Source organism: Cottoperca gobio, chromosome 24 (genome assembly GCF_900634415.1).
Source record: "Cottoperca gobio chromosome 24, fCotGob3.1, whole genome shotgun sequence".
Classification (NCBI taxonomy): domain Eukaryota; kingdom Metazoa; phylum Chordata; class Actinopteri; order Perciformes; family Bovichtidae; genus Cottoperca; species Cottoperca gobio.
The window spans coordinates 8,915,802-8,934,534 of record NC_041378.1 but is presented as its reverse complement, the minus strand read 5'-3'; the positions used below and the strand labels follow the sequence as shown (position 1 = coordinate 8,934,534).

General features: G+C 42.6%; 1 protein-coding gene across 1 annotated transcript in view; it reads left to right on the top strand.

The window, feature by feature from the left end:
• Positions 1-18,733, top strand: part of LOC115029008 (NHS-like protein 1) — an 85,043-nt gene that overhangs the window by 46,500 nt on the left and 19,810 nt on the right.

Below are 18,733 nucleotides of genomic sequence, written 5' to 3'. Positions count from 1 at the left end.
CTCTCGGTGGGGGGGGGGGGGTTCAGATATCGACCAATCAGTGCCAACAGCTCCCAAGGGAAGAGCACCTGAGGGAGGTCAGGCTTGTAGAGTAACTAGATAAAGCTAAATGAAATGGATTGGCCACATTTATGTGGGGAGGCGCTGCTGAAATTAAGTTAGGGTAATGTAATTGCGGCGATGGGACTCGGGAGGTGTTTGGTTTTTGTCTCCACTTGTTTCATTCACACAAACCTAACCACATTTCCCATCTTTTTAAGGCGATAAAACCCTGGGCAGTCGATTGAGGAAGTTGCAACTTTCATTAGAGCCACCACGCATTGAAAATATATGCAGTCGTGGTAGGATGTAAGAGGAAATTATTCTAAACCAGTGCCCTATATTCTGGTTGAGGTTAAGGTGACAGGATAGCCAGTTAACTTGTCTTGCTTGATTGACTTTGACCTTTAACAAAATGATTTTCTAAACCCTGGCCTGTGCAGAAAACATTCCAGGCAAATAATCAGTTTAGTCAGTCTTTCCTCTTTCTCTGGGATTTTAGGGTTGCTACTGTAGGTCAAACACTTTTCATAACAACACAATGAGATGTGTTGCTTTCAAGGAGTACAGACTCAAAAGTAAATGAGTAAAGACAAGTACACACTCAGCCCTGAATGCATGCGAACCCCCCAATAGCAGGTTGGAGGTGGCCAAACAATGGAGTAGAGAGCATGACACACAGCTTAATGAGATGAAGACAAAAAGGGGGTTTCCCACACACACACACACACACACACACACACTCGGGGGTGTGTGGGGGTCAGGGGTGGCTCGGGGTCATTCAACTGTAAAATGGGTTAAGGCTCTGTTTTCCCTCAAAGCAACTGTCTGCCACAATGTCTCGCTCTCCCTCTTCTTCTCTTTCATTCATAAAGTCTGTAACTCTGTTTGTGTCCGTGTGAATGAGTGCATGTCTGCTGTTTTTCCCCCTATTTATCATGTCCGAATATAAAAGCTACATTCGTCCAATCCTCATTCACCCCATCCACATCTTTTAAGACATTCATTTGGTTAGGAGATAATGGAGGTGACGTGTTACAACTAGCTGTGTATCTAACAGATGGAGACCTCTCAGCTTGTTAAAGGCCTAATAGGTAATGGCTGACTAGTGATTGGCTAAACAGGTGCTCCTCCATCATGTGTGACCAACGGCTAATGAAGTCATCCCTGACAAATATTGGGAGGTAATTGAGTTTTGTGGAATTCTGTCCGTGTGTGTGCATCTCGATGTCTCATTTATCGATAGGTCCGAGGAGTTTTCGTTCGTTTCATTTATTTTTTGTGCTTCACATACATTACTTTCTCCATTGACTCTGTCGGAGTTTATTGCCGTTGGTGGCTCTCTTCTTTGTCTAGGGCTGCTTAATCGATTCATTGTTTTTTCTAAAACATTGTCCGAAAATAGTGACAAATGCCCGTTATAATTTCCCTATCCTCACAGCAAATCTTCACATTTTAGAAGCTAACAGCCCAGAGTGTTTGCCATTCTTATTGGAAAGTGACTGAAACAATTAATCGATGAACAAAATGCTTGCAGATTCATTTTCTGTTGATCAACTCTGCTGGCCACCCAGTCCTTCCTCTGCTCTTCTGCTTGTGAAGTAAAGCTCATCACAGGTTTAGAAAAGTAAATTATTGCTTGTATCTCCAAAATTCTTTTAACATATTTACATATTTATTTTCACCCCATTCGATATCATGTATTTTGTCTCGATGTCACACAAAGTGTTAACATAGCGTGCGTATGGATTTTCCACGGAGTCGGTTTTGTCTTTCGGTGTGCGTGTGTTGTCTGCTTGACAAATTGTTGTAATAATATAATCTGGTCAGATTACTAATGTCGGCCTGGGCTCAGCTGGGTTTTCATTTAGGAGACTGGAAGCGATGGAGGAGGAGCGAGTAGAGGAGGGAGAGTGGCGTTTATTTCAGGAGGGATCAGGTGTAAGAGACCCTCACGGCCCCATATGTGTGCAATTGAGTTTTAGTTAACGGCTTAATTATCACATTTGGACAGATAATCACTGACAAAATGTGTCAGAGGAGGGAAATACTGGGGAGCTTTCAAACATCAGAGGACTGCTTGGTTTGCATAACAATATGTATAATGGTACTTCATAATAAAACTCTTTATTGTGCTTCTCTTTCCTCTGGGGGCAGATTTTCCTCTGTTTCTAATTCTTGTTTCTTTCTTTGTGTTTTCTTTCTTTCTCCACTCAATGAACTTCCATGTACTGTAGTATGTTCAGTGTGTTGTTCTACCCCTGCTGTCTGATCCCTGCTGTCAAAGGGAGCCTCCTGGAGGTTGGGTCAGTGTATTGCACCATATATCACCCAGATTCTGGAAGAACAAGGTGAAGATAAGATGGCACATGCAGATCATTAGCAAGCATGTTTCCAGGATCTCTGTCTCCCTCTTTTCATATTGCCTCTTTCAGATTCCTGGGTCTTTGGGATATTTGTGTAGGAATACAAAGGATTTAACTCAATTGGTTAATCTGGTGATTATATTTGTGATTGATGGTGAGGAACACTTAGATGTGTGTGTGTGGCTTCTTGTATGTTTTCTGTGTCGGACATATGCATGCAGTCAAGCCACTAACGTCTGTCTCTCTCATTAGCAATATAAAGTTCATGTTTTCATGTACACTGACAAACAATAAGCTTAAAATTCATCTTCATTGTATAAACAATTACATTATAAATGTAAGAGTATGTCTTAACACTCTTATCATGCCAACAGACTTTGAAAACAAATGCGATTTCAAGACTAGTGAGTGTGAGTTTGCTTCAGCAACAGCTTTTGCCTTCTTCTTTAGTTCAACAGTGGTCTTGTTGTTCGTAATTGAAAAATCTAATTGTGCCTTAATGCTGGATAAGTGTGCTTATCCTGAGACCGTGGCTGCGCTTACCTTAGTCACAGCTCATTTCTTTAATGGCCGCTGAAAATACAGGGAGCTTTTTTCCACCTCATGCTGCTTCGAGTCTGGCCCTCTGAGGGTTCAGGCCCTGTTTGTCCTACTGACCAGTCTGCTCTCTGTCTGCACACATGGTTACATTCCTACTGTAGGGTTCCCACAAAGTGCCTCCTTTAATTAACCCAAGGCAAATTACACAGAAATAAAATATATTTCATTTATTTGGGTATCACCCAGTCACTTTAGGCTCTGGGAAATTGTCAGCAATTTGACACGTAATCTTAAAATGAACAACAACAACGACATGCACAGTGATGCACAGTTAACAATGTTGTTCCTGTCATTTTTTGGGACAATTTCAAAGAAATATAAAGGTTTCAAGTTCTTTCAAGGTCCCTTCATAGTTTACAAGCTTCTACTGCAGTGCACTATGTACCTTCACTTATGTCCTGTAGCTCAGTAGTAGACATATTGGCATAAACACAAAAAATCAACAAATCAAATAGAAAACAAAAGTTAAATCTAATTTATAATTAATCCAAATTGAAGTCAAACTACTTATTCATCATACGTAACATTTAAAAATGGTAATATACTTATAACCGCAAAAGAATAATCTGATTGATCTGGTCAAGGTTAGGGTTACTTTTTTTTACCTCCATCCTCCACAGACTCCCTCACTCCTCCACCATGTACCCCAGCACCCGTCTCCCTTCTCCTGCCTTCTCCTCAGCCACGGGCCCCTTATGTTCCCAATCAGCTGGAGGTTCCATTAAGCCTCAGTAAGCAAAGCCAAGACTCTGAAAAGCACATGCCCCCCCCCCCCCCCAGACAGAGAGACGTGAGGGAGGGGAGAGAAAGTGATTTCAAGAGCCTCTTTAAATCTGTCTCGTTAATGAGTTATCCTCACCATAGCAACGTCTCTTTTTAGGAGAGGTTTCCACTCGACATGTGTAGATGGATTAGGGTGAAAGACAAAAAAAGAAGGAAAAATGTAGAGAAAGAGAATCTACAGCCATTTTCTTTGCTTTGCGTGCACGGGTGACCGTTTGATTCTAATTTTGTTTGTTTATAGCAGAAGCTTCATTCCTAGACTGTTGTTAACCTAACAGAACTATGCAGGATGACATTTAAGAAAACAATTACATTTGCGTTAGTTGCTGCTAATACTCACCACAAGGTGGCGGTATAATACAGACAAGCAGGGGGACTCGTTCAGTGGAAACTGCAGTGCTTCTAGTTCAAAGTTGATCATCTGTGAATCATCCATTTTAATCAATATATAAATGACTTAAGACTGACGGGATTACAGTTATTACTAAATTACAGTTGGAGTAATTGCCTGTGAGACAGAACACAACCATTTATCCACACCAAAAGACACATATGGGGTGTCACATACAATTTAATTTGGAATAATGGCGGTCTTAAATTTTGGGAGTATTTGATCAGGGAGATAGCATCGTTTCCCTAGAGGTCCATTAGGAGGGCTCACTCATTTCATCTACAAGAGGTCTGCTCTCTCTATTAATGCCTCCATCATTGCAAATATGGGACAGAAGGGGGAGGGGCAGACAGAGAGAGGGAGGCGAAGGGGTGGTTTATAAAGAAAGAAGGGGGGAATGGAGAGAGGGAGGGAGGGGTTAAGTGGATTTGGGGGTCCTGATGTATTTTTTTCCCAGACGGGGTCTCAACATGGGATTATCAATGGAGGAATCCAGGTTTAGCACATGCACGTGCACACACATATGCACCTGTTAGCATCTCTAAGTCAGTGTGATAAATTATATGAAACCATCAATCACTGTATATAGGGGTGTGTGTGTGTGTGTGTGTGTGTGTGTGGTGTGTGTGTGTGTGTGTGTGTGTGTGTGTGTGTGTGTGTGTGTGTGTGATGATACTGATCCACGTCAGCTAATGATCACTAATCCTGTCCTGAGACATATTTAACCCTCTCAGTCTTTGCTCTGGGAGCGCACTCATTCTAATACTATGGCAGGACTGCATTACTACAGTATAACATTTATGTATAGCACTTCTGATGATAGCGATAAAAATACATATGGAAAGTTTGTACATACAGAGATAAGTTTTGGTCTGAGCATCGTCCAAGCTCCAATTTTGACGAGTTACAGTAAGGTTGTCCTGTAGCTGACCATGACCCCTAATCTCCCTCAGTCTTTGCTGGGTATCAATAAAGTATCACATGATGATGATGATGATGATGATGATGATGATGATGATGATGATGAGGATGATGATTGTTGTACTGTACTTTGTATCACACTTGTAAATAATGGGTCAATAGTATCCAGAGTTTATGACGCACTGGCAATGGTTAGCTTGAAGGCTGGAGCTGCTGTCTGGCCACAATGATGTGACTTTCGGCTTTATGTGTCATGGGGTTTTAAATGTTTTTGTATAATTGCTTGATTTAACTTGATGAACACCGTTTGTGAATCAGTATAATCGATCGCCTCCACATGCCTATATAAGGCTTTCTTTTCGGCTCTATTTGCAGGCGATTTTCAATCACAAAAATGAGTAATAAGAACAGTTCTGCTGTTTGAAAGGTGAACATTTAGCATTTGAGAAAATATTAGGCGACCACACGCAGAGCTAAAAATCAAGAGTTTAATTTAGTTCATACCCATTGTCCGTCCCTTGTGAAAGCAATGTGGAATGTGCAGAGCATCCTCTAACACACTAACTAACCGAGAGAAGAGATATAAATTGGATCAATGTTATGGGCCTGGTGAACGGAGCCAAATCCACTCATGCGGTGTAATTGTATTGGTTAATAACAATAATCAATGCCAGCCACCAGAACTCGCATCCGACTTCTCATCTAGCCTCTCGATTGTGCTGCCGCCTCGAGGCTGATTGTCTTGCTCACTTCCTAGATTTGTGTTCATTGATCCATTGGTTGTATTTCTGATTGTTAATCGGACGCTTTGTTGTTGCAACCCCCTCAAACGCCTCAGCCTCCCCAAATCACCGCAATGTGAAGAGCGGGTCAAACGACATAGTGTTAGTTTTGCTCCAGTGGTTGAGGAACTGTAGATAAACGCACATGCACACATTGTAGTTGAGATGGCCTTTACCACTTCCCATTGGTAACCCTGTGTCTGCTCTACACACGCACATGCACACACACACACATTCGGCTTCCCTCCCTGTGGCGCAGGCTAGCCCCAGGTGGCTTGTTGCTTTGTGCCCTTGAGCTACTGGAGGCACTTAACCTAAATGAGCTAAGTCTGTCTCTGTGCCTCTGTGTCTAAATCAGACAAGAAGAACCTCTCTTCAGCAGCATGAGCTGAGCACGAGGGTCATGGTAACAGCAGACACACTGCTGTACACTAGTCTAAAATAGTAGTAGTCGTCTAAAATAAGGAATATTTATTGCCTCTGCTTTCTGCTTTTTTTCAACGTATTGGGAATTAAAAATGCACTGCTGTAGTCTTGGTAAATAACTATTGATTGGAATGTCAGCTAAATGCCTTTAGAGGTAAGTGTGCAGTGAAATATAGATGCCAATCAATCATATAGTTGAAGTGAATGAAGTAATATTCCAGCTGCTACCTATTGATTCCTGTCGTTATCCAAGCATGGACATTATTTTAATCACACTTTTAATCAAGCCAGGTGTGAGACACACACACACACACACACACACACACACACACACATACACACATACACACACACAAAGTGAACAACTACAAGCACACAACTCATAACTTAAGTGTATCACATCTGTGTTTGTGACAGATTTATGGCAATTTGTGTTGAAAGTCCTTTATAAAATTGGATTAATGATACACACACACACACACACACACACACACACACACACGCACACGCACACGCACACACACAGAGGCCCTTAAGAGAGAAAAGCAGACAGCCTGTTGTTGAAATGTAGGTCAGGAAAAACAGCAGCAGAAACAAAGACGCATACAAGATAAAATGTACAGAGATGCTCTGTAGTAATCTAGACTTCCTTTAAGGTCTAGGTTACTATTGTAATGTGTGACTAGGTCTGTTGTCTAAATGCAGTAGATTGTAGAAACAGCTGCAGGCATACATTCACACATGCTTAATAAAATGTACAGCCATACATTCAACAGCATGCACAATGATGTCAGCCTGCTCTAAGCCAGTGGGACACACAAACACACTCAGGCCTTGTGGTTATTGATGTGCCGTGTCCTCGGAGGGTCCACTGGAGAGGGAGAAGAGCCAGGAGTCGATATGAGCGTAGACAGTGTGGCTGGATGGTAATGGCTCTTAATGTAGTCTGTGGGCTGTTAGGGGTCCGTCTTTATGTTACACTACCGGTGGCTGGGTGGAGCTGTCCACTGGGAAAATATTTTTATGATAGCATGGCAGACATGTGTTACGCACCTGCATAGTCGGGATTTAGTTTAGGAATTGCTTCTTTAAATAAATTAATGCTACTGAACTGATACAAATCAAATAAATACCAAGGTCAACCCTGAATGACTAACCTGTTATCTGTCCGGCCACAAGGCTGTTCAGCCATGACATAAAAACAAACATGGAGTTTTTCGCGTCCTGCTCACCCTGATGGGGTTGTTGTTCGTAGATCAGAACTGCGTCCATAGCAACAGTCTGCTATAAAGAAATAACAGAGCGTAGAAAGCCATAATCGATCTTTCAGAATCGAGTGTTCACCAAAGCCGTGTAATTGAATTGATCAAAAACAATGACAGATAGTCCGACAGAAAGGAGCACACGTTCTCTTAAGCTGCGACCACATGTGAGCATGTATCCACACGTCCGTGCATTCACACACACACACAACCTCACAAACACTTGACCTTCATGCCAACATTTCAGCCTACTAGGGCAAAAACGGTGGCCTAGCAGGCCGTACTTCAGCACAGCAGTGCTTTGAGCTAAATGCTAAAGTTTGCATGCTAACATGCTCACACAATGACGTTCACATGCTAATATTTGGTAAGCACTAAACACAAAGAGGCTGATGGTAGTGTCATTAGTTTTTGTAAGTATTAGGCGAATACAAATGTTGACCTGACGATGGCGTTATGAGATATTAGAAATCACCAAACTAATGCTTGTTCATGCTGAGGGGGACGGGAGTGCCTGTACCAAATGTCATTACAATCCATGGAGTAGTTGTAGAGACCTACAAAAACTACAAAAAGTCAACCTCATGGTGTGACTAGAAGAAACGTCAGGGGATTATTAAAGTCAAGTGTCCTCTGGGCACCATCTGTACCAAATGTCCACCAATAGTTAGTTTTTAGTTGTGTGGCTTAAAACAAGTGTTGGGACAGAACAACATGCACTGAACGTTGTCCCAACAACTTACAAACTTTCTTGTTTCAGTTTCATCATATTGTTCTGCCAACTACATGGGGGCTGACAGGCCAGTGGGGTTAACTCGCATTAGATTTAAAACCGTGTTGCCGGGGGGAAATGGACGGTTAGCTACAAATCCATCCTGACAGGGACATAAATCACCTCAAGTTAGCAACAAATCTGCCACCCTCCTGAAGGCACCAAAAGCTCAGGCGTACAAATCAGCCTGCTCGTAAAAAAAACAGCGTTTTAATGCCCTGCTCAACAGGCGTGTACATTTTAAGAGTGACTCGCCTTTCATTGTTTTGAAGCTAACATTAGGCTATGAAGGTTTGCTTGTTAAATGATTGTAAAGGAAGGACTTATTTAACGGTTGCACAGCCCCTGTCAGTTTGTGCTCCACCGGCTTTTATTGCTATTAGTCGACCTGGTCTTTGTTTTTTGCACTTTTCTTGGTTGTTTCTTGTTTTGCTACCATGCTGGGGCACAAAGTTGTCATGCGCAACAATGTTTTCCAGTACGGAGTAGATCTCTAATGCAGTGTTGTCTGTTCACTTGCTGACACAGAGGTGCATACATCCTCTATCTGTTCTATGTCTTTTATCCTGGCTTGAATTTCAAAGAGGGTCGAGTGGGGTCAGATGCCAAGGGAGGGTAGATTAGGCATGACCGCCAAGCCTGCTGGGCCTTTGAGTGTGTTTGTGTGTATAATAAGTGAATTTTGGTGATTTCAACCTATGGATATTTTGCATTTATACTCCATTTATCTCTAATCTCGCTTCATCTGTTTCCCTCCCCTCCACCCCTAACTTTTCTCTCCCAGCTGCCTTTATCTCCTCTCTCTCTCTCTCTCTCTCGTTTCTTTTGTCCCTCTAAACACTGCCTTTTCTATCCTGCCTCACATTGCTACTCAGCAAAATGGCTGCGCTTCTACCACATCAAAGAGTCTTTCAACATTTTGTGGATACAAACTTTGCTTCCCATCTCTTCCCTTTCTTGAAAGTCCTTGTGAAGGTTTTGCTTTTGATACCATCTCCATTTCCCCCCCACATTAGTATTGTGCTGCCCTTTTCAAAGACCTTTCTCCGATTCATACACATTCGCGCACATCAAGCTGTGTGAGAACAGCTACGTGGTGTTTGAACAGATAACACAAATATACGTGTGCCACCACATCAATGCGACGACATGCACATACATATGCTTATGAAACAGAAAACACACACAAACACAAAGAACAGAGTCTGGTTGTATTAGTGATGGTGTGTGCCTGCTCGGGGCGTACTCGGAAGGGTTTTCTCATGGATCACAAAGGAGGAGCAGCCTATAGAGGGAGGCCCCACTGCCTTTCATTCAGAAGAAGAATCTCACGTACACCCAGACACACTCACAAAACAGCAGCCGTTTTCATTGCAGACTTGAATGCACATCAAATCTCCCCAATTCATGCCGTAAGTAAAGTGGCCCAAAATGTTGGTGTAACATGTACACGCATACACACACAGTGACTGGATTTAAATCACACACTCGCCTATTTCATCAAGTGGCAGATAAAGACTTGTGCCGTGCCAAATCCACTGCACACACACAAACCTTTTCGCTAAAATGGCATGTTGTGAGCCACTTCAGCAGCCTGAGTTTGTCGCCTTCAGTCTGACCTCTTTTAACCACCGCCATATTCAGCATGTAATCATGCAAATACACTGCTGATGGAACATTAACTTTCTCATGGTGAACATAGAGGTGTGTGTGTGTGTGTGTGTGTGTGTGTGTGTGTGTGTGTGTGTGTGTGTGTGTGTGTGTGTGTGTGTGTGTGTGTGTGTGTGTGTGTGTGTGTTGGAATCCCAGCTGCTTCAATAGAGTAGGTCAGACGGAAACACCAGAAGAGGGGCGGGGGGAGGAAGGAGGGTTACCCAGTAACCTCTGTCTGCTGAACAGACAGAAGTGGAACAGAAAAGAGACAGATAGACAGAGAGAGAGTTAGAGAGACAGACAGGAGGGCTGAGAGGGAGACAGCAAGGGTTCGGTGTCAGAAAAAGGTCATTCACCAGTGATTGGAACTTATTGAACTTAATGTGTTGTGTGTGCGATGCGCGGGAACTTCACCCCATGCTAAAATCATCAGTGCCAGAGAAAACAGTTGTCACAGCTTGTTTACTCAGCCCTGCCTTTCTGTCACCTTGGTTTCCGTGTGTGTGTGTGTGTGTGTGTGTGTGTGTGTGTGTGTGTGTGTGAGGGAGAGAGTTGTGTTTATTCAGGAGTGAGTTAGAAGTTTAACTTTGCTTAACTGCCTCTTTATGAGCACTGTCGAGAGTTGTTTCCCTCTTATCCATGTGTAGCTTTTTCCTTACCCGTCTTTAGGGTTCATCACCATCATCAAAACACTAAAGCTACATCATACTGCTATTACTGCTCTCATGTAATAGCTCTTTAATGATTACAGATTTGTTTTTGCAATCTTTTTTGCTTTTTACTTGCATAACAAGAAAGACATTTGTAAAGAAAATCCTGCATTTGAATATAGTGTATGATCATTAACCCCTCATCCTTCCACATGCCAAACTATCTCCCCCCTCTCCCTGTGCTGTTAGATAATTCATGTCTTGCTCTATATCCCACAGAGACTGAAGCGATCGGGTTCCCTTTGACCCCCGGTGCTACACTTTCATTCACAGAGATGTAGGGATGAAAAAAAGGGGGAAGGGATTAGAGAGCGAGTTTGTTTCTCTACGTGCTATAAATTATAGATTTTCATTCACAGAAAAGAGAGATGGGATGAGATGAAATATGTTATTTATTTATTCATTATTCAGGGTTTTTATGGTACATTTTCTGTTTGAGCCACTCAAGTTCAAGCACTGTTTGTTTCTAACAGGTTTGCACTTTTTGTTGTAAACTAAATGTTTGAGTTGTTCTTATTTTCATTTGTTAGACAACGAAAAAGCAATCTCGCAACATGTTTGTGGTTACCTAAAATGGTTCTTTGATATCTTTTTGGAGGAAATGTGTATTTTATTCACTTGAATGAAATCATTAGAATTAAGATACTGATGCTGCACAGATGCTTTCATGGATTTAGTACCTTGCTGAAGGACATATCAGCCTTAATTGTTAAGAAAAGATGAGGGATTTTGTTCACTTAGCTTAAGTTCATGGATTCAAACCAACGACTTTTCAGTGAGAAGCCTGCCTCTGTTTAAATCCATTCACATGTTCAGGTCTAGCGACGCTGTAACCACTCTGCTACGTTGTGCGACGCTGCACGCATACAGATATAAAGTGTTTGCGTGTGCTCACGTATGAAACAAATACTTTTCCGCTTTCCGCGCCTCACATTTTCCTGCTTATCTCCACCTGGCAGCTTTTCTACCGGCTGATTTACAGGTGTGCAAGGTCGAGGCCTGAACAAGAGAATGCAAGAAAGAAATGGAGAGGCGGGAGAGTAAAATCAATAAAGTCGTGAAAGCGCTCATGTCTAAAAGAAAGAGTTAAGAAGAGGAAAAAATATTGGGGATGAAGAGAGGGGAAGAGATGTGACATTAGCGGATCAGGTAGAGTTGAGGGGTTTTAGGAGGTCAGCTTAGCGCTCCCTTCTTAAGTCCAATTAGAAAAATAAAAGCTGAGACCTGTCAGATGAAAGGGGGAGGTGTGTGTGTGTGAGTGTGTGTGTGTGTGTGTGTGTGTGTGTGTGTGTGTGTGTGTGTGTGTGTGTGTGTGTGTGTGTGTGTGTGTGTGTGTGTGTGTGTGTGTGTGTGTGTGTGTGTGTGTGTGTGTGTGTGTGGTTGCCAGGTTCAGGCCCTTTGGGAATTTGAAAGGATGTTTGATAGACTACGATAATGAACGAGAGAGGGAGGTATGTTTTGGGAATTGATCGAATTATAGAGCTAGGGCTGGAGGGAATTGCAGTTAAATTCAGCGTAGTAGGATAAAAGAAAAAGAAAATAATGTGTGTATGTGAGAGAATGTGTGTACCTGTAGTTGCCTCTGCCAGGTTGATGGGGAGATCCAAATAAGGTGTGAAGACGAATAAAGGAGGACGAGTGCAGGAGCCCGTCAACAATCTCTCTCCCTCATTATCACCCTACCACATTCACCCTTGAGTCTTAATAATGTCTAGTGTGCAACAAGACGTGTTAATTATTCACATCGCCCGATTTCTCCTTTTTTTCCCCCTTTAGTGTCGCCACCTTTTTACGCGCTGGTTGTTTAACAAGGAGAGATAATCATTGTCTTGCCACGGGCCCTAATACTAATGAACATGTGTTGTTTTTGTGTTTAAATGCTAACTAAGCCAATTGTAATAATCCCAAGGAACTGTTTAATCTTGCAAGAATTAAAGTATATCATTTATACACAGCAAATGTCGTGTATTTCTATGAATGCTTTAGAGCTGCAGCAATTAGTCATTAGTCATTTTCCAACCAAAAATGTACTCGAGTAACTCTAGTACTCTCAACGTAAATTAAAAATCTTTGGCTTCTTCTGTTAGTTAGACTAAATTAAAATGTCACCTTGGAAATATAGGAATATTTTATTGTCCAAGGGAATAATCGAATGATCAAGGAAGAAATTGGGTAACCAACAGTAATCGTTGGTTACAGTCCTAGAATGTCATAAAAAAGAAAGAAAAAGATAATAATGCCTCATTTTAGGTAATCAAGATTTATTAATTGCATAACAAAGGGATAATATGAGTAGGATTCCTCCTTGATTATGTTTATAATAATCCCTGATGTTTGTCCTGCTTAATAAGCCTCTTCCTCTGAGGTCCAAGCTTCCTCCACCGAGTCCTCCACGCTTCCTTCATGTGCTGCTTACAGTATGAGCAGATGAACGATTGATATTGTCTGGGCTTGGGTGGGGCTTCCATTCTTTACTGGGAGTGAGCGGAAAGGATGTATGGACGTATGGCTGAATGGATGGATAGCCCTAATCCAAGAGTTGGCCTAGATTTAAGGCCCTCCTTCAGCGGATAGAGTTGTTGACCTGTCTGTAGCGTATGTGCGTTGACACTGTCCTGAGAACAATAGGCTCTTTAATGAGTGATGCCGCTTCGGCTTGCTTCTGCATAAATGGTCCTAATACTGTACGCGTGCCAAACAGTACGAGACACGAGCCAAACAGAGGCCACTGACAGAACATGGGGACTCAAGTTAGACACATGGAGAAAGACTTTGCTTAAACCCTCTCGGACTGACGTGGTGACCTGAGATACACTTGGGTTTACTGACAGGAAAGGGTTCATGCTGAACTGCTTCCAACCAGGTTAAAAGTAGGGCTTTTATTTTTAGTTAATCTCTCTATAATTGTTTATATATAATTGCTCCTCACAATTGCTCAAAGCTTTCATATTGCTTAATTTGTCTGACCAACAGTAAACGAGAAACAGATATTCAAATTACAATGATGTACAACATCCAGGAACAGAAACGAAAAACGTTACTAAACATTAACCAATATACACACAGAAAAATCTAAACGGTTGTTTACGGTACTTCAGAGCTGCGCTGAAAGGCTCAGATGGGCAAGGTCGCGGGGGGGATGAGGGGGGACGGAGACCTTTCTATCCGCAAATTCAAGGATCATTTGCCGTCCCATTCAAGCTCTTGTTGCAGCCTCCTCCCTTCCACCCCTTTTCAGCCATTTGTGCTGAAAAGAAATACGTTCGCACAAGGAGGGGCAGCCCTGAACTCACGGTTGTGTGTGTGTGTGTGTGTGTGTGTGTGTGTGTGTGTGTGTGTGTGTGTGTAGTTGCACATTTACATGTATATGAATTGGTGTGTGCCAGAGTGTGCATGCATGTGTGTGTGTGTGTGTGTGTTGATTGTGAGCAGATTGGACAATGGTAGGATTGTATGTGATCTATATTCATGTGGCACAGAATTAGTGGCCATGTGCGCACACAGCAGGCTGGGAGAGATCAGACGGAGGAAGAGGGGTTGATAGCAAAATGAGCACAAACTAAACATTTTCTGTCTTTAAGTAGCTGGAGACATAATCTGTTATGTCCTCATCAGCAATGGCGTTGTTTTTACAAATCCTAAAAAAAATCACAAATTGAGATCAAAGGAGATAAATGTCAGGGCTTTAGTGCGTCGTGTGTGTGTGTGAGAATGTTTCATGTTTGTAATACACTCTGCATGAAGGTTGGAGCTGCAACCTCCTGAGAATACCTTGTGAAAAGCTCAACATTTTTTCTTTTTCCAAGGATGTACAAGGTTCTCCTGTAGAGGTGGCTGATAGTTTAATTAGATGCATAAATATTCCCCAGATTAGTCTGTCGGTAGAAGCGGGAACACACTGATGTGCACTGAGCAGAGTAGAAAGTAAAGTAAAGAGAGCGAGCGATGGGCTGGAATGAGAATTGACGTTCGCACCATAATAGCACGAGTTTGCCTGCTCGTTCTAATAAAGCATGTTTAACTTTCAGCTATATCCCGAGTCCCGCAGAGTAAAGAAGAAAGAGAGTGCAGGGAGAAGAACGACTGATGATGAGCAGCCAGAACTCCTTGGTAACCAAAGCACAGAGGAACAGAGGGGCCGGTCCTACACCCCTCCTGCTGTGTGTGTGTGTGTGTGTGTGTGTGTGTCTCCGCGGACTGAACTGCCTGAGGGGGGAGTGGTGGACTGGAGTGTGTGTTTAGAGAGAGAGAGATAGGCATAGAGGCTCATAGTAAACGCTCACACACACACTCTTTGCCGGTGTAGTGAGAATGTGAGCCGAAACCAGCACACCTTAGTCCCGTCTTCTCTCTCTCTCTCTCTCTCTCTCTCTCTCTCATTCCCTGGATTTGGATTTTTTGTGTCTTACAAGGACATTTTTATTAAAAGAGAGAGACGTACACTCAACCGGAATAATGGTGTTTATCGGGACCTCGTTAAAATCTCTGATTAAATACTTCAAAAGGAAGGGTAAGATGTGTTTACTTCTGCTCTGTATGAATCATTAATGTGTCCTTTGAGTATACTTCTCAGTTTATTAAAATTTGTACAGTTTTGCATCATTTCGACATGAACGTTATTTACATGCGAGTGTCAGAATTTCCTACAATTGTTTCAGTTCATTTAAGTAGCCATTTTAAATGGCTTCATTAAAGCTGCACTGTATGTGACGTGGACGCACGGCAGCTTTAATGACTTGTATATTCATTTAATACAAACTGAAGGTTTCCTGTGGGCATAGTGCTTCGCTGCTGCCTCCGCTGAGCCCAGAGACAACCCTCTGTTGCACCTTGTTACCAGGTAACCACTGGGCCAAGACTTCACAGAGTCGACAACTAAACGCTAAACGCACTAAACGACCCGACAGCATTTGTAAAGGTGGCAGCTGGAAGCATTTAGAACCACAGCGACTTGATTAGAAATAGTTGGCCATTTTTCCTTCTTCTTGGAACAATTTAACAGTTTATTTAGTTCTAAATGTTCCCGATAATCTGATCTTGATATCAAAGAAAACCATTCTCGATCTGTGTGCCAATCATGAACAGTAGAGTCTGGTTAGGAGGATTAGGTAACGCTCCAAGGCTTTATAGTTATTCTAATAATGGCTGTGTATTAAGTTAGTGGGGATGTTTAACAAAGACCTGGTTGATGCAGGACAAGCTGCTTGTGTGGACTCTAATCTCAGGTGTATTTATAGCGTGTGTCACAGTCGAGGCTGAGGTGATAATGATTAAACTTGCTCAGCATTTTTCTGCTTCTCACGTCTTATCTTGCCTTCTTGCACTTTGCGCCTCAGCTGATCACCGTGGTCCTCCGCTGCAGTCCAGAGACCCTCAGGTTTTTCATAACGTGCACAAACCTTTTAGACATTGAAAGAGGAAGAAGTAGAACTGCTAATATTTTAATTTTAATTATATTATAATAATAATCCAGTCAGGCATGAAGATATGACGGGTAGAAAACCTTTAAAGAAGCATATCCCCAAAAATCCCTGTTTTGCAACCATTTATTTTAATGACATATGTTATATCGAATGTATGATGACCCTTACAGAACACAGACAGTTGTACTATGCATGAAAGTCAACACTATTGGCTGGTGGGTGATCGGGGACCCAGTTCAGGATTAACATAACATTAACATTATCGATCGTAACAGCTAAGAACTCTGGTGTGTGTGTGTGTGTGTGTGTGTGTGTGTGTGTGTGTGTGTGTGTGTGTGTGTGTGTGTGTGTGTGTGTGTGTGCATGCAGATGCATTTTCTAGGGATTACTGTGTGCAGCCTCTGCATGTTTAGCTCTGATGCCCCTTGCAGCCTGTTCGTGTCTTTCAGAGTTTGCTTGGAGATTTTAATGGACGTAGGGAGAGTTGGGATATCAATGGACAGAAGGATTAGTAGACTTCTGAAAGACTTTCACGCCACAGTCCAGTGTGTGTGTGTGTGTGTGTGTGTGTGTGTGTGTGTGTGTGTGTGTGTGTGTGTGTGTGAAGGGCCTAGTGCATATTGTGGCTCTGGAAGGCCTGATGTGGAGACTGATGCAAAGGGACAATACAGGCTTTGTGTCTATAGTCCCCATGTCCTTGGTCTGTCTATAGCCTTACTGAGATCTATTCAAACTCCATGGTCATAAAAGAGGGTGGGGGAGGGCTACCTGTGCTGAGTTTCTGTGGGAGAGCAAGAATATTAAAAATGTATTGTATTCACACACAGCTGGGTCACTACCTTGCTGATTGGTTCGTCTGCTTTTCTAACCTTCACATTTCAAATTTCCCTGAAGTGTGTGCGAGTGTGTTTGTTTCATGCAGCTCTCCAGTGCTGTTTGTATTTCCGCTGCTTGCATTGTGTCCTGTGTGTTACAACTCACTCGTATATATATTTTTTTAATACATAAAGCAAACAAGGCTTGCTGTCTGTGTGTGGGATTGTAACTCCTACATGACCAGGCATGCAACAAATGTCTTGGTTTGAAGGTAGCAGTAAAGTTGGGAAGAGGAATTTGAGATTTGTGGGTGAATTAAGAAAAAAAACTAAAAGAACTAACAGAGTGAGGGGAGACATGAATAAACACAATGACCCCTCCTTTCAGCATCTAACGGCTCCCCGTTTCTCAACGAGCTAACAAGCTGTAGAGACAGACGTTAGGTGTTAATGTGTTAGTCACCGGCAGCAGCACGACTTGGCACACTGGACTGTCCCCTATAACTCCATCCATAGAACTATATTCAACTTTGCTGTACTCATTATGGCCACAGTGCTCTGATGCTCACATATGAGGAAAGTTGGATTGTGACAGAAGAGCTTTTCAGATGGTCAGTGTTGAAGCCTTGTTATCAAAGCAGTTACAGTCTCACACTTTCTCCAATGACCAATTTGCAGTGACACCGCTCTGCTTCGGAGGCCTTCTGTCCTCCCCCGACACACACACACACACACACACACACACACACACACACACACACACACACACACACACACACACACACACACACTATGCATCATACTACGGCTCATTAGCACCTGTGAAAAAGCATTCAAACACAAACAGTCCACACTCCCAGCCCCTTTCATGACCCGTCCCCTTCCTCCTGGTTCCTCCAAAACCTTTCCCTCAGTCGCAGTCAGATGGAAATGTTGTGGTGGTCAGGACAGGGACGAGCAGATAGCGGTCTAAAATGGAGATAGTCCTTCATCCCCGTTCACCAACTTTGGCTTGGATACGCTCACTTGGTAAGACTAACTTTTTGGAAGTGTGTTTTTGTTGATATTGATATTGATATTTGCGCCTCAGTCGTTTTGTTGACACTTGTATTTAGTGGCTTATGAATGCAGCATGGGAATAAGCTTCAGTTTCTGGATCATCAGCATCTCAAGCCACCGCCAGTAGCAAGGGGAAAGCACCATAATGTCCTATTAGGATTGATTTGATGTTGTCTGAGTGAGAGAAGAGCACTAGAAATCCACAAGAAGCAGGAGGCTGTTCCCTCGTAAAGCAAGAGATGGTTAGATGTCAGCTGCGTAAGTGTAGCTTTTAAATGTTATTGACATATGTTATCTAGCTTGTGATCTTATTGAACGAGTGTTGTTATATTGCCTCAATGTTTCTCTAAAGTGGTTTCTCTAAAGACAAGGCAGCCTATAAGGTAGCTTTTGTACGTTTTCAGTAGACTGTTTGAATTTCTGAGCTGGATATCATCTGGTTAGTGTTTCCCTCCAACTTCTTCCTCCCTCCTCCCCCTCTGACTTGTGTGGCCTACTGTGTGATGTCTCAGATATGTGTCATGTTGTTGGTGTGGGGACTGGCACCTTAATGCAAAGCACCTCAATCTCTTTCCCCTTCCTTTTCTCCACCAAATACAAACAAATCCCTCCAGTTGCCAGTTACTGCTTGTACAGGACACTTTGAAGATGACGTTTTAAAAGATCCTTCAGGAGATCCACTAGTGCCAATAACATTGGAAATGTAATTCAAGATCAACTAAATTCTCCGC